This window comes from Rhagoletis pomonella, unplaced genomic scaffold, assembly GCF_013731165.1.
Source record: "Rhagoletis pomonella isolate Grant_MI unplaced genomic scaffold, Rhpom_1.0 Rhpom_scaffold_00003, whole genome shotgun sequence".
Taxonomy (NCBI): Eukaryota; Metazoa; Arthropoda; class Insecta; order Diptera; family Tephritidae; genus Rhagoletis; species Rhagoletis pomonella.
Genome location: NW_023458557.1, coordinates 76,194,403 through 76,218,501, shown reverse-complemented (window position 1 = coordinate 76,218,501; position 24,099 = coordinate 76,194,403). Strand labels below are relative to the sequence as shown.

Below are 24,099 nucleotides of genomic sequence, written 5' to 3'. Positions count from 1 at the left end.
AAAATGTTTTCATTGTTTATGGTTACAGCAGTTGCTATAAGAGAAACATATTACACAGACATAAAATTTGAAAAGAAACTTATGAAAACAAACACGCAAGTCTGTGTGAACTAATCAAGTATATTGCACAAAATTGCAACGCTCCATAAACATGCAATCAATTTTCGAAACTCAAATGCAACATTGTTTCGTTAAAGGTTACATTGTGTACCACAGCAAACACGCTATTGGCCATAAGCTTGCTTTGGCAACAAAATTAATAACAACAAAACATGTAGTAGGCTTGAGAGCAAAGTAATCATCGCCTCCAACACTTGTCACCAGCAGCATTGCGCTCTGTGAACCACATTTTTGATCAAATCGAAGAATAAGAGACTCTTACAATTATCTAATGCAGTTGATGTGAGGAAGAACAAAGGCTGTCAGGCGGTAAATTTCATCTGCATTAGGTACATACGTAGAAGCTACATACATACATGAAATTACTGAAGTACATAAACTGCAATCTTAAACAATTGCCTGTGGATATACTTAAGATGCTTTTCCGCTTCAAAGCGCCATACATTGGCACTGTGCTAGCGTAACAATTTGTGGGAGGTAGAGTTGTGCCGAGATAATCGAATTGCCGCACTGTCTTTTTGCTGATGTAAGGCTGATAAGACACAACACAAAACGTTTTATTACAATGAAAATAGTTCATTATTACATGCATACGTATTGTTGCAAAACCGTTAGCTGGCACTGTAGTCTGACTCATTGTATGTGGCACTGCCAGCTGAGCTTAAGGCTATGGGTGGTGGGTGGGCTAATGGTTAAGCAAACAAACAAACATACAAATTATGACATGTTTGAGCGACTGTGTTCACTGCTTGGGCTGTTGGCCTTTTGCTGCAGCAGACAAGTTTACTTAGTAATTAAGAAAATGACAATTAGTCAAGTGGACGATTGTAGATGGAATGAAAGATTAGAAGCTCAAAAGCAGAAAATTCCTTTGCCTAAGGACAGGTCTGATTACGTAAGGTAAACTGAACTCAATGAGTTCGATGTGTACTTGCACATTAGTGCATGATGAAATTTGTAAGTTAAATGAGCGTGTTGACATGGGATTTAAAAATTATGGACGATAAATTGCCTAAAGTGAAATTATGCATTATTGATTTTATTTATTAATGCAGTTATTTATTTTTTTCCTGATGCATTTTTGCACTTTTCTTCATAAAAGCATGTATTTCTTAGGAAATCACATGCGGGATATGGTTCGCAACAAAATTAAAAAAAAATCAAAATATAAATTGCTCTTTTTATATAAAAACAAGTAATTTTTAGCAAAAAAAAAACCGACTTCAACTCTCATATAAAATATATATATATATATATATATATATATATATCATGATCCGCTGATCGGATCTGAACCAGATTAGTATGGGACTACCTCTGAGACACTACCTTTTTTTATATATATATTTTTTTTATATGAGAGTTGAAGTCGGTTTTTTTTGCTAAAAATTACTTGTTATTATTAAAAATCAATGCCATTTTTTAGGCGCTCAAAACTTGCATCTATTTTACCAAAATTTTATAAGCCTGTTAACTGCATACCCAAAAAATTTATAAAAATTCTGGTTAAAAAGCTCGAAATTTAGATAAAAATTTGTGAAATTTTTTTTAATTTTGTATAAGGTTTGAAAGTGTGATTTAAATGGTTTTCATTCGCGCTTGAACCGTATTTTTATAAAAAAAAATTTAAAAAGTTGATCTTGGAAAACATTGCAAAAATTAAAAACGAAACCACATTCATCCATTGTTGACCGCCACTGTACATAATTATTCGGACAACTAGCGGGAATCCACAGAGAAGATGGGTAACTGCCGACGACTTTTAGTTCATACTTCTAATTCGTAGCATCCGTATACTTTACTAACTAGCTATACAAATAATGAATATTTACCAGTAGCCCACTAGTATGTTGGAAGATTATTTGCTTACCTGAAATAAGACAAAAGAAAGTAGTTGTTAATAAAATCTTCAAGGTATGTATTTAAAAAAATTATAGGCTAAAAAGTATGTTCATTTGTAAATGTATATTTTCAGAATTCCTCTATACGACTTTTTAGTAATGAAAACCTAAAACATTTAGAAATTTTAAAAGTATTTTTTCAAGCGCGTCCGAGAATTTCTATAACCACTTGAAGTTAATTTGTACGCGCACCAACTCTCAAACAACACCTTGAAGCAAGCAGCCACGTGACGTGACATAATAAACGCATTCAACCATAAACGCCAAAGAATGGAATAAATATTTTAAACAAATATTTACAGTGAGCCCATCTTGTGCTCGTACTGGTATTTAAATATGCAGGACGAGCAAAAGAAAAAATGCAAGAATTGAACTGCAGTTAAATAAACAGCAACGCTTTAAGGCAGGTCATACAAGCCAGTGGAACGATCCCCCCTCAACGCCCATGGGTATCAGTCGGTGTATTTATTTTAATTGAATGTTACCCTACATTCTCACAACAAGCGGCAGTGGCGCTCCTCATGTATACTCATACTTTACTACTACCACGCGCTTTTCATGGAGCTGCTTCGTTTGATGATTGCTTGCGGCTGAGCTGTGTGTGCGAACCTATTGCCTGAGTACGCGGCCAAGTGGCACAAGTGTTTCGATTTTATACTCATACTCCGCCGCTTATCCACCTCGTTGCTCGTTGATAGACTTTTTTCCAATTCCTTTTATACTATGTACATTTGTACGTACACATTTTTGGCCCGCCTGCTAACAAGTACTTATATCCTTTCTGTGCTTTAAGGACTCTTCGTGTGTTTTTTTTTTTACTTTTTGTCGTTTCCCCCATTTTTTTTTCTCATTCATGCACTTGTATGTAGATGATTACGTGCACTTTTTTGTAGCCTTGCTCTTCATTTGGCTCGCCGACTGGAAGCCAGTTGATACCCATACATGTTTGTGTGTATTTAAGCACCTCATATTGCCAACAGATGATATGTTTCGATACTCTCTCACACGCGTGACACTATGCGACAAACGTACTACGAAGCATAAACAACCAAACAAATACTTTAAGGATAATATTAAATGAAACCAGGACAAGATGTTGTTATTGCCATGCTGCTACTGTCACGAATAAGTCTCATATTGTGTTCCGTTAGTGAAGCCATTATGGGGCGTGTAGCATGTGTGGCAAGGATAATCGCCTGTGTACTTACTTACCAGTTAGCTTACATGGTAATTTAACAATTTAAGCAGTGCTAGTAGTGGTAGGGGAGCAATAAGGTCTCAGAGCAGAAACGACAATTTAAATTGCGATAAAATTTGCTGCCACAATCGGCTTTTGGCAATGATGCAAAAGTTTTACGCCACTTTTGCAATTGATAGACCATAAAAAGAATTTTAGCTCAGATAAAAGCGCTCTAAAGTTTTCGGAGCGGAACAACAGTGAGACATACAGGTGAGGGTACAGAGGAGGTAGGAAGGCAATTGAGTTACAGTCGTAGACAAGTAAGTAGATACACAAGTTTTTGTAATGAAAATAGAAACAAAAAAAGACGCCGTCCTAAATTGCTTTTGCATGCTTAAATTTTTTTTTATTCACTTCCATAACTAACCCCAAATTTCTGAACGGTCAGGAATTGCAAATAGTAGCTGAACGCCGGAGTGAAGACCTTCTCACTAGCTTAGGGCTTCCGGGCCCAAAAACAACATATGTTAGTGCAATAGCTGATGAATTAGTCAGTCAATGAAATATTTGTGAATTGTGAAGGGCTTTCGAAGGGGGTGATCATTTAGTTAGAGCTTTATCCTCTCGTATTAAACTCGCAGTAGAGTTACTTGCCTCATTACTCGGAAAGATAAAAAGTTCAAATGATTTGAAGATAACGTCGAAAATTGCCTATAAATAGATGATGTAAGATGCATTATTCAGTACAGCTTAGTGGCAAAATAAAATCGGAATAGTAGCTGTCTACTTGCCTCTCACATAAGAGGATTCATCTAAAAGCTTAATAAGATTTAAAACTAACCACTAAATTCGGTTCCTGACGACATCTAAAGTTCTAGGTAAAATGGCGATTAAAGCGACAAATGATTTCTGGACTAGGTATTAAAACAAGCATCTATAGAACCAACCACCAAAGCAAGGGTTCTTCGAGCTTAGACTTATGGTAGATTAGTTAACTAAATTTCAGATGAAGTCCATTCTATTAAATAAGAGGTTCAATGACTAGTAACGAAACGCTTTTCAAAATCAGGGTATGGGGTGAGCGCTGGTATTTCCCTTATCAAGCCTACGCTAACTTTGAAAAACTGACCTAAAAGTTAGTTCTTTTTTAAGTGGTAAACCGTGACACCGCATTTTGAGAGGTATTCATGGCAGACAGAGATTCACCTTCTGTGGCAACCCTGATTTAAACACTTTATTTATATTTACATAAGGGAAAACGTGAAGGGGAATATGTAGATGAAGAAAATGCTAAACATAAAAGTATAAACAAAGATAAATATAAAGAAACAGATCACGATGAGGATACCGATAAAAGTATAGATGAAGATTGAGGAAGAAAGATTAAAATAAAGGTCATTAGAGAAGGGGAGGATATAGATAGACACAGAGACTCAATCTGGAAACTATTTTGGGGTTTTAGAGATTTTCGTGATTCTCGGTTTTGTTATCGATATTTTTATCGATTTTGCTATCGAAATTTTTATCGATTTTGCTATCGATATCTTCGGAACTTATCAATATAATCGATATTTTTATCGATTTTGTAATGGATATTTTTAACGATTTTGTTATCGATTATTTATCGATTTTGTTATTTGGTTTATCGATTATTTATCGATTTTGTTATCTGTTTTTTTATGGATTTGGTTATCGATTATTTATCGAATTTTTATCGATATTTTTATCGATATTTGTATCGATATTTTTATCGAATTTCTAATCGATTTTTGTTATCGATTCTTTATCGATTTTGTTATCGACATTTTTATCAATTTTCTTATAGATTTTGCTACCAATATTATTATCGATTTTGCTATCGAAATTTATATCGAATTCGTCATCGATTTTGTTTACCGATACTGTTATCGGTTTTGTTATCGATATTTTGTTCGATGTTACTATCGATCGATATTGGTTATGAGACAAAATAGATATGTAACGTAAGTTTCACTTCTCCAGTGTGGCCCAGGCGCACTCATTTTGTTAATAGAAAAATATATTTCTACCCGGTAAAAAATAATGGTGACTCCATTGCGTTTTCCCTCGCTGTATCTTCAATATTGATAACAAATATGAGATTTACTGCAGAAACTTTTTACGCCCACAAGCATACAATTCATAGCAGTAATTTTATCACATTACCCCAATATTAAGGCAATTATCATACAATTTCTTTTTCAACTGCGTTTTATTCAAATTAGAGAAAAATATGGCATTGCAACCGGAACCATCCTCTCTTAGCGACTGATAGTTATTAAAAATGATGCAAATTCATTGCCCCAGAAATGCATAAGCGAAAAAATGAAAGCCAACTGTGAAGCACCAAATTAAAGAAAACGGCTACACCTTCTGCCAAATAATATCCTCTCAGCATAAGCCAACCGAACTGGGATGAAAAAATTCTGCGGCAATCAGCGACAAAAGTTTCAACTTACAAACTTTATTTGTAGCAGCCAACACCTCGAGGCAAATCGCCAGCGACGCAGAAAAGTACAGCAAGGCCAGAAGAGTGAAAGAAGGAGAGGTAGGTAGTACAACAAAAAAAAGAGGTAGGGAAACGTAACGGGAGCACTGCAAGCAAACAAGTGCAAGTAGAAAGTAAGAGTTTACAGGTGAGCGCAGAAAAAGGAAATAAGGTCCGCAGCTACCACCACCACAGGAAGTGACAGGCGAGTAAACGTGTAAGAGTAACGTAAAAGTTTGCGAGCAAACAAACGTAGGAAGAGCATTGCGAGCCAGTATGCTACAAGGAAAGGATGCAAGTGGCAATCGGAAACATGTATAAGTAAAAGCTTGCTTGCGACAGTTTGTCTTGAATTATGTTGCAGCAACGGGCACAAATGTTAAATTAATAAAATTACAGGCACCAGCGCAGGCGCAAGCACACACTCAAGCGAATACACATCAAGACTTCCTTTCACAATAATTCAAGCGAAGGCGCAAACTTTTGAACGTTGCGTGGAAATGTGGAAAATTCTGGCTGCTTAAGCGTGGAGAAGTTGTCGGTGCTGGCTGCAGCGCACAGCTGGTACCTGCGCTCAAACAAAGTTTTGCCTGCAGTTGCTGCGTTCGAAGCTAAGACAAGGCAAGGCAAGCCAAGCCATGCGGCAGAGATTAGGTAGTCTAAGTGGCCGTTGAAGTCCGTAAAGTGTTAGAGCTTAAAAAGTTTTTGTATAAAGAAAGTTTTATTTTTGCAAGTGCATGAGTGGGAGGAGACGCACATTTGTGTGTGTGCGTGTGTTTGGAGCATATCGCACACCGTCTTCAAAAGAGTCACAACTCAAAAATTGGCATTTTTTAGAATAAGCGCTAAAAATGTACACAGAGCTTTTGTTTATCTTTCAGCAAAAGCTGGAGCAAATTTTTGTTATAATTTGTTAAAAAAAACCTAAGGTAAAGTCGCCCTAGCCCATCCGATTATCATGTGCTAACAAATAGTTTTTCTCATTCTCTGACAAACGTATTATGTATTTTGAGATGTGACTCTTTTGAAGACGGTGTGCGATATTTTAGATTTTAGACATCAAACAATGACAAAGCTGTGTCACAAAGGTTTGATTAGTCGAGTTGTGTGATACGAAACATCAAAAGATATGTAAACGCTCGAAAGCAAAAACTGGACATCCTTTTTTGGTAAATTAATAACTGAACATAAATTTCTGCCGATTTAAAAAATTTCAAAATAAATTTTATGTAATTTAAGAACTGGAAAACATTTTTCGTAATGATAAAAATGGAATTAAATTTTTGGGTAAATTAATAACTGCATTTAAGATTAGTTGAAAGTTTACAAAACAGGATACAATTTTTTAGTAATGCGGTAATTGAAAATAAAGTTTTGTCATATAAAAAGCAAGACACATATTTTTTTCCCATTTAAAAAGTGGATATATTTTTTTCAGTTTAAAAACTTTTGTCAGTTGGGACATTACTGGATTTATTTTTCTATTATGTGCATTATTTACAGTTATTTTACGATTTTTTTTTTTTATATAAAAATAATCCTCATTTTGGATTTTTAAATAATCTAAAAATTTAAGTGATCAAAAAAAACATGACCGAGAAAAAGTCATAGTAGCAAATATTTATCGATATCGTTAACGATACACATATACATGTATTATTGCATACTTTTAATAAAGCTATAGATTTTTAACGATATGTCATGCAATTCTCGATTTTATTACATATATACATACATATTTATCGATGTCATCGATTTACATGTATTAAAATTTACGGATGTACGGACGGTACAGAAATTATTGTTTTGATCAATCTGGTTATTGATGTCGATAGTAATTATAGTGAATATCGTTTTCGTATCGAAATTTTATCAACTAACTACACTGAGGGAAAACGAATAGTAAAATCAAACAAAAACGTATTTGATCTTACTATTTTAACCGACTTCAAAAAAAGGAGGAGGTTATCAGTTCGTCGGAATATTTTTTTATGTATGTTAAGGCATTCTTAAATTTGGACCATGTTAACCGATTTCGATAATTCTTTTTTCATCGGAAAGGTGATACCTCAAGGGTGGTCCCATACTACTGCTTAGATTCGATAATTGGATCGTGACAAATGTGTTTTTGCTTAAAAATTACTTGTTTTTACTATTTTTTCCCCTCAGTGTAAGCTCAAATACCTGCGCGCTAAATTTTGATATGAAAGTATTATCTTTAAATACGAACATTTTTAAGCTATAATCAAATAAAAATTATTCATTTTTACTATGCGTTATTTCCCCATTTCTATGAGATGTATTCCGACTCTTACTTTAGGTTGTTTGAAGCCATTCGTGTGTATGTTCGCAGAGCTATCTTTTAGGTCGTAGACCGGAATTTCTCCCCAACCGTTCCTAGTTGAAATTCGTGTAGAAAATTTGTTCCTAAAATTGAGTAAAGGTGTAGTGTAGTTTGAAGACATAAAATGTTAATTTTAACTCGAAATTGAGAGGAAGTTTAGTGTAGGTTGGGACCCAAAAATGTGGTGGTGGTAATAGGCTAGAATTTTGGTGTGACTAGATCTGTTGTCTTGTAAGTTTTAATAAGCTTGTCGGGAAAAATAAATCAACACTAGCGAATACATTTAGCTTTAAATTTCCAAGGAACGAAAATATTTTACATTTGAATCGGTTAATTGCCAAGGGAATATGACAATTTTGATGCAGTTCGGTTCGTTTAAAGGAGATCTGTTGAACTGCGTCAAATTCGCTATATCGAAATAACCGACTAAATTATTAATTTTCATTTTTCTGAAATTAAAATTTCCGGGAAATTATCAGCTTCTCGCTTTACAGCTCCTTCAAACCGTCGATTGTAAATTCTTTCAGAGCCCACTTTACCCAATGCCAGAAGTAAATATGTACTTAGTTGAACACCAATTGTATTAGCATGACCTAGTTTACTCAACCAACAACGCCGCACAAAAGCAAATTTACAGTTTGGTCAGCCCACAAAATTTCAGCTAATCATAAAATTTACCACTATTTGCGTGACAACTACTTAAACGAGTATGCGATTACGATTGTATCGAATAATACTCGTATGTACACACAAAATAAAATCAATCGAAAATTAAATCCAAGAAATGTCTTGAAACTGGCAGCAAGCTAGATGGGTCAGCACAAATTGAAAACTTAGTCATGAGCATTAAAACGGTAATAAAACCGCAGAGAGGCAGCAGACCGCAAATGAACGAAAAATAAGTAAGGAAAAACAAAGAAAATTCACCATATATTAAAAAGAAAAACTTGAAAAAAAGCCGTAATGTAGGAAGTTGGAAAATTGAGATGATTTGTATGTTAAAAAAAAAAAACATATATTAAAACTACAGCAAAATAAAAATAAAAAACTTGCAAATAACCGGACACTCAGCCACTTGTAGTCAAAAGCCAATAGCCAAACCAAACAGCTGTCCGACTACATAGCACGAACACTGCGATGATGAATAGCAGAGCAGAGATCGCCAGACAAGTAGGCAGGGCAGTGTGTGGACAGACACGGAGATTATGAACTACATACTGGTATATATGTGTGTAGGTATGTCTATTTAAGCAACACCCAACTGTATAAATAACTATGCATGACGAAAGCCATAGATAGATAAATATAGAGGTGCACTGCCAGCAAGCTTACTCAGTTTTTGTGTTTTTATTTTTTTGCAAGCTTCGCGCACCCGCCGTTCAGGTGTCAATGAACGCGTTGGAAAAAATGCGATAAAATTCATTAAACTTAAAAATAAACGACAAAAAACTGTGAAGTAAAAGAAGAGAGCAGTGACGAAGTAAACAGGTACCGAGATATACTACTTAGATACCAAATATTGAAATGCAGGCGAGGCAAAATAAAGCAAAAAATTTATAGAAAAATACAGCAAATGTGCAAATAAATCCAGTAGCAGAAATTAAATATACAATCTCATATATACCTACATACATATCTATGCAGTAGATACATATTTATGTACGGCTCCGATATCATTTACGAATACATCTTAATATTTTTACTAGATATGTAAATATTTGGACTTCGCATCGCAACTTTCCTTTTAAAGTGTTAAATTAGTGGTGACATAACATAACGCCATATCCATAACCATTGCCATAACCGTAACCACATTAACTACACTGGTCGACGGCCAAAATTTACCAGAGACGCCGTTATGAAATTCGTATGTAAAATCACCCCCTGATTCCGAAAATCAAGGTTATGTTTAATTTTATGGTACCGTTTTTGAGATATTTGCAATTTACCGTTTTTGCAAAAAAAAAAAACATTGGGTCCACTTAATCATATATATCTCAAGAACGAATTAAGCAATTCCAAAACAAATTTCAAGCTTTTAAAAGGTAATAAAATTTTCTATAAGCTGTGCATACAACACTTTTTGCTAGGCCCTGCAGATTCAAAGATAACGAACAATCATTACCGATTTTTTCAATTTTTTTTGTAAAAATATAAAAAAAATTGTACTTTGCGGGGAAGGATCTCGAAAACCTTTTATTTTTTTGCAGATTTTTTTTTCCTCCCAAAGCTCTGTTATATTACAAAAAAAATAAGGTATCATCGAAGAAAATCGATGCAAAACTACGTAAGTTATAAGCGATCAAATAAAAATACCCAGGTTGCGCAATTTCAACGTATACCTCAAAACGTATGTATGGTATAAAGAAGAGTGAAATATCTAGCTATGCTCTGTTTCTATTGAGTTAAAAGTTCAATTTATGAATGAAATTACCCATATTTTTAACTTTTTTTTTAATTTATTTATGTTTATACTATATTCTAACAATCTTTATCTTAATTTGATTTTACTATGTTGTCGAAATAATTATGTGTTCTACTTTGACGCTTATTCAGTTTAGGATCGGTTTCTCTTATGAGAAACCAGCAGTAATCACCCATCATTGCGACGTCCCAGAATCCTTGATATCGATTCTCAATTAATTTCATTTGCTGATGAAACCTTTCGCCATGTTCATCACTTTCGTCGCCAAGATTTGCCGGAAAAAAGCTCAAATGTGAGTGGAGAAAGTGAATTTTTAAAGACATATTTACGCCCATTTTCGCATAATTATTGATTAGGTCGTTCACTATCTGCTCGTAGTTAGGGCTTTTGTGTCTACCGAGAAAAGAAGCAACGACCTTTTCAAAGGATTCCCACGCTGCTGCCTCAACTGATGAGAGTAGTCCTTTGAATTGATTATTGTTGATCAACTTTCTTATTTGTGGTCCAACAAAAATACCTTCCTTTATCTTGGCTTGAGAAATATCTGGAAAAACTGTTTTCAAATAGTCGAATGCTTCGCCTTCTTTGTCCAAAGCCTTAACAAAGTTTTTAATGAGACCGAGCTTGATGTGTAAGGGTGGAAGTATGATTTTCTCTTTCTTGACAAGAGGGGTGTATTTGATGTTATCCACACCAACGGTAAACTCGACTCTTTCCGGCCAATCCTTTCTGACGTAGTGGTCCTTACGAGCTCGGCTATCCCACTTGCAGAGGAAGCAGCAGTGCTTGGTGTAGCCACTTTGTAGACCGCATAGCATTGCAACGACTTTGAGATCAGAACATATTTTCCAATCATGCTCTTCATATTTGATAAATTTGAGTATTTTTTGCATTTCCTCGTAGGTTTCCTTTGTATTTACTGCATGTGCAATCGGGATAGAAGGCTTTTTGTTACCAATATGCAATAATACAGCCTTCAAACTCAGTTTATTGCCGTCTATGAACAATCGCCACTCTTTTGAATCATATGTTTGACCAAACTCTTTGAATAAACCAGAGATGTCGTTGCAGTAGCATATACTGTCTTTCTTGGTATAGTGTTTGGAAAATGGTTCGTGGCGAGTTCTACTATATGTCACCTTAACATCGGACGACACAAATTTAAATTGTTGCATACGAGAAGTGTGGATCTCGGCCTTTTCCTAGGATAGTTCCAAATCTCTTATCCAATCATTAAGTTGTGCTTGTGACAGAACGTTTCTTTCGTTTTCCATGCGAAATTCAGTACAACTTGATCCCCCGCACTCAGATGTTACTGTTGACAATGGAACTGGATCCGCAACTGCCGTTGAATGTAGTACTGGTAATGTCACTGTAGGTACGCTAGCATAGGTTACTCCTCTTGATCTTCCAACGCCAAGTACTTTTGTTTGACAAATATAACACTCTATTGAATGGCAAGTAGGTTCTCTCCATATCATTGGTGTATCAAATTTTGTTTGTTGTCCTGATTCCCACTGAATCAATTCTACTCGACACGATGTACACAAAGTGTTGGGTGTCCATGGTTTTTCAGCATTTTTAGGCTCAATTCCAAAATACTTGGAGTATAAAGTTTTGATATGATCTGAGAACACTCGTCGTCGCCTTATGATAGTATATTGGCCACACATGAAACAGAACATATCTGGATCCTTATTACACTCAAATTCTCGCGTCCTTTTACTCATTTTATTTTTTTTAATAAATCACGGTTTTGAAATTAGACTTATGAACTGAACTATCTCCGGCGAGCCTTGAAGATGTTATGAAGTTTCAAAGCGCATTAACTCATATTTATACTCGGAACAAGAATAAAATTGAAAAAATCAAATCTTACCTAGACAGAAAGGTTCCTTTTTATAACAAGCCGGGAAAAGAAAATACTACCTGTTTTAGATGTAGGCTTTAGAAATTTTCTGTGTCTTATAATTTTGAAAATCTACCTGCATACTTGCCCATAACTGACGGAAATACATGTTTATAACTACATGCCTACAGCAGGTTTCGAACCCAACCACTCTTCCTTTCGATGCAACCACTCTACCTACTATAATACAATTCGAGTATTAAAAGTACTATTTGATTTATTTAAAGAAAAAGTGTTATCATTGTTATGGTGTTATTCGTTTATCCGGATAATATCTCACTTGCACTTTATACCTTTAATATATGTATGTATGTATAGGTACATACATTGAAGTTGCGCAACCTGGGTATTTTTATTTGATCGCTTATAACTTACGTAGTTTTGCATCGATTTTCTTCGATGATAGCTTATTTTTTTTGTAATATAACAGAGCTTAGGGAGAAAAAAATAATCTGCAAAAAAATAAAAGGTTTTCGAGATCCTTCCCCGCAAAGTACAATTTTTTTTATATTTTTACAAAAAAAATTGAAAAAATCGGTAATGATTGTTCGTTATCTTTGAATCTACAGGGCCTAGCAAAAAGTGTTGTATGCACAGTTTATAGAAAATTTTATTACCTTTTAAAAGCTTCAAACCGTTTTGGAATTGCTTAATTCGTTCTTGAGATATATATGATAAAGTGGACCCAATTTTTTTTTTTTTTGCAAAAACGGTAAATTGCAAATATCTCAAAAACGGTACCATAGAATTAAAAATAACCTTGATTTTCGGAATCAGGGGGTGATTTTACATAAGTATTTCATAACGGCGTTTCTGGTAAAGAGAAAAAGTTGAAATTTGTGGTCCAGTGCTATCAACGATTATAGGCATCATAGCATACTTGCGCAGAGCTTCTTTCACTATCACTAAATTAACACTAAATTCTCAAAAACTCAACAGCAGATCATAATAAAATATTCACATCAAATGATAGGTAATTTATTAATAATATAAATTTCTTTTGCATTAATTATGAAATTTTGTTAAAAAAAGGTTAGTTTATGAAAAAATACGAATTTTTTTCGTTTTGTAGAATTTTTGGACTACTGACTACAACTGAAAGATAAATTTATTGTCTTTATAAGTTTTTGCATCGGTTATGTTATTAATAAGATATTAATATTTAAAAAATTTTTAATTGAAACCCTAATATCTTTTTTATAATTTTGCGCCAAATAATTTTGATACTGTTGAAATCAGCGTAAGAAGTTCTATCGAGCCACAAATTTTGGGTTTGCATAGCTAATCATAGCTAATAAATCAACAACTTTTTAGAATTTCTGTCTGTCTGTATGTTTGTACGCGCATCACTCGAAAGCTAATGCATGGAATCGAATGCAGTTTTCACCGATGTATTGCTTGAGGTCTAACCGAAAAAAAAATGTATAAGAAAAAAATTAGATAGTTGCCAGCTGTCTAAAGAAAGCCTCACAGCACAAACAATTTTTGTCTAAGGTTGCACTTGTTTGAAAATTTTAATTTCTTTAAATTAATAAGATAAATTAAATATTGCAATATGGGTATAAAACTAAAAAGGCGTAGGAAAGTTCACTGCAGAAAATCATTTTGAAGAGCTTGCTTTAAATTTATTTATTTTTTTTATTTGATAAAATAAATTAATATTTCAATACTGGTGTTCAACTAAAGAAGTTTAAGAAAGTTTACTGTTGAACATATTTTTGAAGTAAGTTGCCACCTATTCGAAAAATTTAATGCTTCATAAATAAAAAAAAGAATGCTTCATAAATCAAATATTTGTTTGAAAATCTCCTTTCATGAAGATCTTTAAATTATTATTATAATTTTTTTTTTTGATGAATGAGGCCATAACAGTTTTGAGAGGGAGTAACAATACAAAAGTCCTTTTAATGCGCAGTGAAGCACACCGGGTATTTTCTAAATATAAAATATAATTTTCCGGATTTCTCGCAGTACGGTATTTATTTTTAGGATTTTTCCAAATCTCTTTTGTATTTTTTCCGAATTTTTTCGAAAGCTTTCAGGTTCTTTTTAGTACATCTTATCTGTGTTTTACTTTTCGAGGTTTCCATATTTTCCTGGACTTCCTTATACTTCTTGTTTAATTTTTCAGAATGTTTCAACCCCTTTTTTGCCATTTTTCGGTATTTTTCTGTGTACTTCGTATTTTATCCTTAAGTATCCTTCAAAAAACTCCTCGGAGCATTATAAAATATAATTTTCCGGATTTCTCGCCGGATGGTTTTTATTTTTAGGGTTCTTTCGAGATCGTCTTTTCAATTTTTTCCGAAGTTTTTCTAAAGCTATCAGGATTTTTCCAGTAGATACTCTTTCTTTGTGTTCTACTTTTCGAGGTTTCTAAATTATCCGAGACTTATTGATACTTGCTTAATTTTTCGGAATGTTTCAAAAATTTTTTTTTGCCATTAGGTATCCTTCGTAAAATTCCTCGGAACACTATGAAATATAATTTTCCGGATTATGGGTTTATTTATATTCTTGTTAAAATTTTCGAAATGTTACAAAATCTTTTTTTTTCAATTTTCGGTATTTTATGTGTGCTTGGTATTTTATTCTAAGATTCCTTCCAAAAATTACGGAACTTTTGGTCAACCTTTGAGTTTCACCGCAAGTTTTTAGTTTTTGAAATCTTCTAAAATGCTTTTCTGGGATTTTTGGCACATTTTGGCATACATCGTGTTTTTATTTTTCGAAATTTTTCGGCCTTTTCTAGGATATTTTTTTCCGATTTTTTTTTCTGGAGCGTTCAGGTTTCTTGCGATATTTTTCAAGATCCTTGGTGTTTTCTTTTCGAGGTATTTTCGTGCTATTTGGGGAGAAACTATTTCGATTTATTTTATGAAGCCTTTCAAAATTCGTTGCCGGGATTTTCTCGAGCTTCTGCGTGTTTTTTTTTTTTTTTTGAATCTTGAAGAACATTTTTCGGGAACTCCGGGAGTTTTTGAGACTTTTCTCAATTTTTTTTTAGGCATTTCATTATGATTTATTCGAAATTTTCGGGACTTTTGGGAAAGTTTCAGATTCAAAAGAATGCAAAATTTGAATCTTAACTCTAAAATATTACCTTCTGCAAAAACTATGCAAATTTTTTTCGTTCTTTAGGAATTTTTTGTGTTTTTCGGATTTTTTTTAGTTAGGAATCTTTTGGGCCCATCGTGTTATACTTTTCGAACTTTTATGGTACCCTTGGCCAGTTTTTCAGGACTTGGTGGATTTTTTTTTTCGAGCAATTTCCGATGTTTTTTTTCAGAATTTTTCAGGTCTTTCCGTATTTTTTGCTCAAAGTAATAAGTTAAAAGTTAACTTATTTCTGTATTTGTCAATGTTCTTTCTGTTTGCTGTTTATTAAATTTATAATGGATAGGCTTCTGCGCTTTCACAAAGATAATAAAATTTTTGTTACCAAAAAAAACGAAGAAATTTTATATTATTATTTTTTTTATTGGATTAATGAGTGATGTGTTAGTGTATACTCCATATTTCATTCAAATATTCACACAATACCTCAACGCACCAAATGCGTATCTATTTCGTGTTGCGAGAGGCGTGGAAGTGCAGTTCAACACATTTTTGAAATGCCGTTCTGCATTGTTGAACGTATGGAGAAGCCATGGAGCGTAAATGGAATGTTGAATATGGACACAGTGGGTTTTGTATTCAAATACATATAATTCAATATATTTATTTATTTCTCCATTATACTAAATTAAATTGATGTGTATATACGTTTGTATGCACGAGGCATAATTTTGTATAATTCTATAGAAATTATTTGATTCTAATGAATTCAATTAACTGTAAAAAAATATATTATTTCTCAAAGGTTTAAATGCGTTTTTTTTTTCAATTAAATAATTATGCACATTTAGTTTTTTTTTTAATTTTTACTACGAGCTCTACTTGCCACACGCTACGTGTTTTGTGCGCATTTAGTTGCACGTATGTGTGAACATACAGTGACTTAAACAAGATTCCACGATTTTTGTTTTTTTTTTATATATTCACAATTTTTTTAAGTAATTTTTTTTGTTAATCTCTTATTGCTTAAGCTTTAACAAAAACGGCTTAAATCAATGTTTCAAATTTCATAAAAACTTTAAGAAAATTCAACAATATTTCAAGCTTTTTAATCTGAAAATTTAAAACATTTTTGGGTGTGTAATTTTATAGCCCATAAAATTTTAGTTTGATGAAGTGTAAGTTGAAAGTCTCAATAGGCTTAATTTCTTTTAGTTGGTGAGGGCTTTCGCGTTTTATTTTTTTATATATATGTAAAAAGTGCAATTTACGAGAATTGAAATTTTGACGGTCTTTCGCATTTTATTTCATAAGAAATTCATGTTTATATGAAAAAAATTAAATTAAAAAATCAAAGATTTAGATTAAAAAATTTGAAATTTTGATGAGAATTTGTTAAACTTTCCTAACTTTTTTTTATAAATTTTGAGACTCTGATTTATGTACATATATGGTTTTAGTGAAAGTTTGGACAATATTTGCATATATGTAAAAATAACAAAAAAAAAATTACTTGTAAAACACTGAATAATTATAAAAAAAAGTAACACTTGGTCATTTGTTTGAGTCACTGTATTTGGGTAAAACAATCAGCAAACAAATGCTAAACTTAAAAATATATGTACATATGTAGGCTGGCATAAAAATAGCAAATAATGTAAGCAGCAACAAAAACGTACAGCGTAATTTAATGCAGAAGTCTCGGCAAACAACGTAACAAGAGGAAAAATGCTAAGATAACAATAACAAACGCAAATAAACAAATGTCAAAAACGTCAGTGCTGCTACAACAACAGCAATGTATGATTAATGTGGGGCACGAGCCATGCGATTTTTGTGCATACATTTGCCTACAACTCAACAACAAAACAGTTGCTTTGCTTAGCCAAACTGCTCTACAAAACTTGCTAAAGCAGAAGAGCAATCAAAACAAATTTTATGTCTTTCTATTCTATACTATTCCGCTTGAGCAACAAGCAGCATACTGCGGGCAATGTGTATACCGTTTACTTAGTCGTTGCCTGTGTAAGTAGAACGGCGCTTAGGCGCGGCAGTGTTAGCATTTAAAAATACTTAAGCGAAATGACCAGCTGATAGTAGGTATTTGTGTTTTGCGAATCGCGTACATTTTTACAAATTAATTTTAATAAAAGTAAAAAGACAAAAAAAAAAATATTAAAAAAAAAAATTATATCGCCCGAGCAGGGACTTGAACCCTGGACCCTTGGATTAAAAGTCCAATGCTCTACCGACTGAGCTACCCGGGCACATGGTTGCCGGCTGACAAAGTGATCAGAACACAGCAAGCAGATATTTTCCCTTGAATATACACACAAACACATAGCCTCAGAATTATGGCTTATTAATTTTTTTTTGTTTCTTTTTTTAATATATAATAGGCATAGCGTCCAGAACTTAATAGCCTTTCACTTGAAGATAGCGTTTTTTTCCATAAAAATGCCTGTACATATCAATGGTCCTCTGAAAGAACGACACAATTCAAAATTTCATGTATTTAAGATATCCTAAATAATCAAATTTTTCTGTGGAAAATCCACGTATCGACAATCCGATGTCTGAAAATCGATAGGCACATGTCGAACATTTATAGTAAATATTGGTATACGTCAAAAATTGCCAACGGGTTAGTGTTGCGTTTATAGGAAAATATTACATACATATTTCGTTTTGTGACGTTATTCAGTAGTACCAGTGGACTTCTTTTCGTTTAAGTACTTAATAACAATTACATTTTTCGTACTTTTTCTATCCAATCCCTACTAAATCTTTAGAAAGCTTTCATAATTTGAAAGCATACAAATTGTTCCTGCAAGTGACGGTAAATAATCCGCAATTAGGAAACGGAAAAACTTCAATAGGCTCTAGGTCAATGTTAGCCACTTCATAGGTACGCGTGTCAAAACGTTTTAAAAGCTCTTTGTACAATTTGTATACGGCTGGCACAAAATAAAAGCTTTCGCTGCCCTACACTGCTGAAAAAATGAAATTTTGATTTCTGTCGTTATGCAGAGGGCCATCGAGATATGTACATACATACGTAATAAATTTCAAAGAATGCTTTTGTGTTTTCATAAGCCAAATGAAGCTTTCGGACTAATGTTATATAGTGCATACATATAAAAAAAAATCGGGATTTTTTGGAGAAGAGCTTTTGTTCTTTAATAAAAAATTTTTTACGTCCGTAAACCTGACTGACCAAAGCTAGCTTGACGTCAACCTACCTGAGCCATCCTTAATATATGCTTTTAAAGTATAATTTCAGAAAGAGCTTTCGTGCTTTCAAAAATTTAGTAACAAGAAGATAATTTGTTCTTTTTTCAAATAAATGAGCCTTTAAGAGTTTTGCAATAAAAACAGATATTAGTGGAAAAGCTTTTGTGCTTTCACAAAGAAATTAGGTCCATTGAAGTGAAATAATGATATTTTAAGCGAGAGTTTCTGTGCCATCAAAAAGTGAATAAAGGTTTTGAACTCGTAAAATATTTTACTTTTGACAAAAAAGATATTTGGGGAAAGAGCTTTTGTCATTTCACTAACTATTTAAAACTGAGTTTCGCACAGTTTTTTTTCGGGTTTTTGAAAAAAGAGCTTTTGTGTTTAGACAAAGTGAAGAAGTCTTTCTCTTTCGGATTTGTAAAAATTACATCTTTGACACAAAACCCATTTTTAGAAAGAGCTTTGTGCTTCCACTAAATATGGCAATGAGGTATGTTTCAGTTAGGGAAAAAGTTTTTTTTGCGAGATGTTTTGTAACTACTAAAAAAGTCAATAAAGCTTTTGGATTCGTAAAAAATAAAATTTATGACAAAAAAAGGCATTTTCAGGAAGAGCTTTTATGCTTACACACACTAAATGAGGCTTTCGGACAGTTGTAATGCAAAACAGGTTTTTTGATACTTTGAGAGAGCTTTCGTGCTTTCACAAAGTGGAAAAGGCTTTCGGATTTGTAAAAAATTACGTCTTTGACAAGAAAACAATTTACAGGCTTTTGGCTTTGACTAATTCAAATAAGCTTTAGTGCTTTCACAAAGCAATTAAAGTTTTCAGAATGTTGCAATTAAAAATGATATTTTTTGAGAAAGAGCTTTTTTGCTTTCACAACTTCTCGCCGTTCTTACAAAATCGTTTATAATAGTTGTTACAGAGCTGTTTTGATTAATTGTATTGAGTATTTTTATATTTGACAGTAAATTTAAATTTTTAGAAATTTACAAATACGTTTACGGCTCTATTCTGTATCACTGACAAATTTTTGTCACAGTTTTGATTACAGAGAAATATATGAAAAAGTTTAAACTTGTCACTCAAAAAAAATTTTGTCACCGATACAGAACTGAGCTATTAACCTGGAAATTAGTTAAAAATCCGATTTATTTGTGAAAACTTGTGGCAAAGTTTCGCACTTAAATGATGTACCAACAAAACAACACAAATCAGGGAAAGCTTCCATCTTGAATTCGATATTTTATGAATGGAACTTTTTTATTTGACGGTACGCCATTGTTGCCAAATTTTTTATTAATATTTTAGAGCAAAAAACTCTAACCTTAATAAAAATAAGAAAAAATATTGGCTTATTAATTTTACTAAAATAACATAAACCGTTTAATTATATTTGTGAAACTACATTTAGTTATTTTTTGCAAATTGTTTTATTTTTTTTTATTGTTTCAGCATTTCCGTGCCTCAAATATTGTACCTCCTAAAGCTTTTATTTAAGAAATCCCTAGTTTTTTAAATTCCAAAAGGACGGAAATTTCTAGCTTATGTCTTATTTTAATAAAATTGATTTGGGAAAATATTTTTTTCCATATTTGCTTTTACCTTAAAAATTTACCTACAAAAAAAAGAACGAAAGGTACATTTCGAAAAAAAACTGTAATTTGTACTATGAGGAAATTTAAACAACTGTGTACTTTACACTTAAAACTGTGAATCTGGCAACATTGGGGTACACCTAAAAATTTTTTTTAATTGACTGAGCTATAGCTATCAAAGTTTTCATATAGCTTTAGCAAGATAACAAGCTATTTATCGGCATCATATTAACGATGATATAACCTTAATATTAGATTCGTGTGAATAAAGTAGGTACTTTAAAAGCTCATATTTATTTGGGTAAGACTTTCAAATTCATCTAAGAGCTTTCGATTCTTAAACATTTCCATTTCAATTGTAGAAACGCTGCTAAATTTTATTTTAGCTAACCCTGGTTTTTGTATGTCTATTGCACGGTAAATATTTAAAACCTGGTTTTAGTTAAAGTTCTACAGCAAAAACCTATGTATAACAACGATGTGTGTATACTCATGCGCCATTTTTAAAGCCGTTTAAAATTAAACGAGAAAAAGTCACTGCTCAACAGTCCAATGTCTTTCTAGCATGGCATACATTTCAAATGTCACCCACCTTTTTGTAAGCTAGTGATTTCACTTGTTTTTTTGTTTGGATATTTAACAGTTATTGCAGATATTGCCTATGTTGTACATTTCCGCTTGCTGTGCAGCAGCGAAAACCACAACAAGGTAAGGTGCAGCAAACGATGCTATGGCCATAGGAAGCTGCTTGCAATGGACACATGCACATATGTACATATACCTATGTATGTATGTATGTATGTCGATATGTATGCTTTACTATTATAAGCATAACCAGTAATGGAGTTGAAAGGAGTAATAGCGCCAAAGGGAACGGCGCGGCGGAGAATGCCAACGATTCGTAGAGATCAACGCTCCAAATCTGCTCCAGTTTTGTCGCTGTCGCAACTGCTTTTCAAAGTTGCCTCTTGTATTGTGTTGCACTGTCAAGTGACGTGCAACATCTGCAATGTTGACGATGACATTGTTGTTTATTAAGATTTTGTTTTTTTTTCAGTTTTTTTTGCAGGCTCTTTTACTACTTTCATTGCTAAGCGCAAAGTGAGCGGTGGAAAAGGAAAAAAAATGTCGAGTGGTAGGCATGGAAACTACGATACTCCATATAGTTGTGAAGCACATCCAATGCGGCGGATACGCTAGCTTGCTACTGTTACATATGTACATAAATATCTAACCCATCATTGCAACGCGATGCGATGCGATGCGATGCGATGCGATGCGGCTGTTCTTGTCATAGTCGGTTGCATATTTTTCTTTGCTGTTGTTGTTATTGTTCTTATTTTGTTTTTTGTTAGTGCTTTGCAAAAAATTTATGCAAATATGCAGTATAATATTTTTAGGCTTTTTAGAGTGCAGCAATACCGTTTCACACACAGGCGCACACATTTACGTATACACAGTTGCTCGAATTCCCGCTTGGCAATGTGCCATGAAATTTAAATCGGCAGCATGCAGCAGCCATATACATAGTTATTTATTTATAATGCATACATTTGTTGATATGTATGTTTGCCACAATGCATGTTTTATAAATTTGCATATTTTGCACGTATACAGTGACTCAAACAAATGACCAGACCACGTGTTGATTTATTTTTTTAAATGGTCGTAATGTTTTTAGAGCTACATTTTTTTGTTATTTTTCTATAAAAACACTATCCAAGCTTTAACCAAAACCATATAAATCACAGTATCAAACTTTATACAAAATTTAGGAAAATTCAACAAATTTTGATGAAAATTTCAACTTTTAATTTTGATTCTTTAGAACACTTTTGAGTGTGCAGTTTTATAGAAGATACAATTTTAGTCTTATGAAGTTCAAATTTCAAACGGCTAAAAAATCCAGTTGATTTTGGGATTTTTTTTTTTTGTGAAAGATTTCTGCGCTTTTTTTCAAGCATGAATTTCTTATGAAATAAAACGCGGGAGCCGGTTAGCAACAAAACTTCAAAATATCAACGTCGTTTTGCGCAAATTGCACTTGTTATATTTAAAAAAAAAAAACCGAAAAAGTAGTTTCAAAAAAAAAATAAAAAATTCTCAAAAATCAACGCAGTTTTTTAGCTAGTTGAAACTTGCACTTCATTAGACTGAAATTGTATGGGCTATAAAACTGCATAGCCCAAACTGTTATAAAGATTCAGATAAAAAAGTTGAAATTTCGATGAAAATTTGTTGAACTTTCCTAAATTTTGTATAAGGTTTGAGACTGATTTATATGGTTTTGGATAAAGCTTGGACGGTATCTTTACAGAAAAATAACAAAAAAAAATCAGCCCGAAAAACATTACGAATATTTAAAAAAAATCAACACGTGGTCATTTGTTTGAGTCACTGTATGAGGGTTTATGTGCACCTATTATCTATTGTTTCTTATTGTTATTAAAAAAATACGAAATTATTAAATGTTGTATTTATTTACGTTGATTGAAAGGCAAATGATCTGCAAGAACATAGTCAAAAAGGAGAAAAAATTTAGCAGCCAGAAATTTTATTAGCGAAAACTTAATTTTTTTTTTTTTTGATTTTTTAGTGTTTATGAATCTATGATTTGCAAATCGCTCCGCCAAGGTTTCGTTTCAAAAAATCATCCAACTAAAATAGAGGGGCGGCTTAAAATAAGCAACATCATATAAGCTGCCAAAATTTAGCTATTTTTAGAATCCCACTGCTGGGCTGAAGTATTGACATAAATGCCAAAAAACACTCAACAGAAGACGCTATACTAAATTTGAATCGGCAAAAATTTCTCTAAAAAAAAACCTAAAAATAGGCAACGGTTTTATGGGAACACATTTCCCTGATTACACTAATCAACACTTTTTCAGCTTTTCTAATATATTTTAGGGTCTCGAATTCAGAACTGCATTACCACATTAGGTTTTGTAAATATCTTAATCTAAAAATGCAGATTTGGCCTATTTTCGAGGTTCAGTAGCATGGCGAAATTTTTGATAGTCGAAAAAATTTACACAGTCCTATCACATGCCGTTTGGGTTACTCAAGTATCTTTTTTCACTGAGGAATTCCAACTCCTGCGATTTCACTAGTATCCCCTTGCCCTTGAAAAAATGCTCCGCAAATTAAATTTTGAAAAAGATAATAGTCACGCTCAGCCTAACAATAGGTCCTATTATCAATGAAGAGAAAAAAAAAAATATAAAAAAAATTAAAAAAAAATAAAAATATTACAATTTCTTAACAATCACCCAAAGGAAAAAATAGGAATCGCCTCAGTCATTTTTACACGAAACGAAGGTTAAAGAAGTAATCTGTCTTACTCGCTAGTACCCACATTTGATGCCTGTTCAGAGGAACGTCATGAAATCGAAAAAGCTTTTTTTTAACTACTATTATTCATAAAAAACTAAATTTTTGGGAGGTATTTTCAAATCGGTCCCGATCACATAAATCTTAATATTTTTTCGGTGGTAGATTTTATAATTCTAATGGAAAAACAGTATCGATTTTTTTTTTGTATGGGGAGTGATGCATTCTAATGTTTATATGCATAAATAAAAAATTTATTAGACAAAACACCAATCCAATTATATTAACTAACTGTCAAATATGTTGTTTTTTTTTTTTATTCATCCTACTGAGTCAGCCAAATTTTAGCAGACACGAAAAATAGACACCGCAGAATTACTACTAAATCTGAATATGAACTGAAAATAACAGCAAAACGCACAAATTTGAATATTTGCCAACAAAATTTAAAAAATATTTACTTTTTCTTGTTCTACTATTCCACTA

The 24,099-nt window shown here is 32.8% G+C and overlaps 1 protein-coding gene and 1 non-coding gene across 2 annotated transcripts in view; both read right to left on the bottom strand.

Annotated features, from left to right (window-relative positions):
* LOC118735543 (centaurin-gamma-1A) overlaps positions 1-24,099 on the bottom strand; it is a 387,419-nt gene that overhangs the window by 227,750 nt on the left and 135,570 nt on the right. The gene's annotated exons all lie outside the window — the stretch shown is intronic.
* Trnak-uuu lies at positions 17,637-17,709 on the bottom strand. The gene has a single exon. It is a non-coding gene; the product is annotated as a tRNA-Lys (tRNA).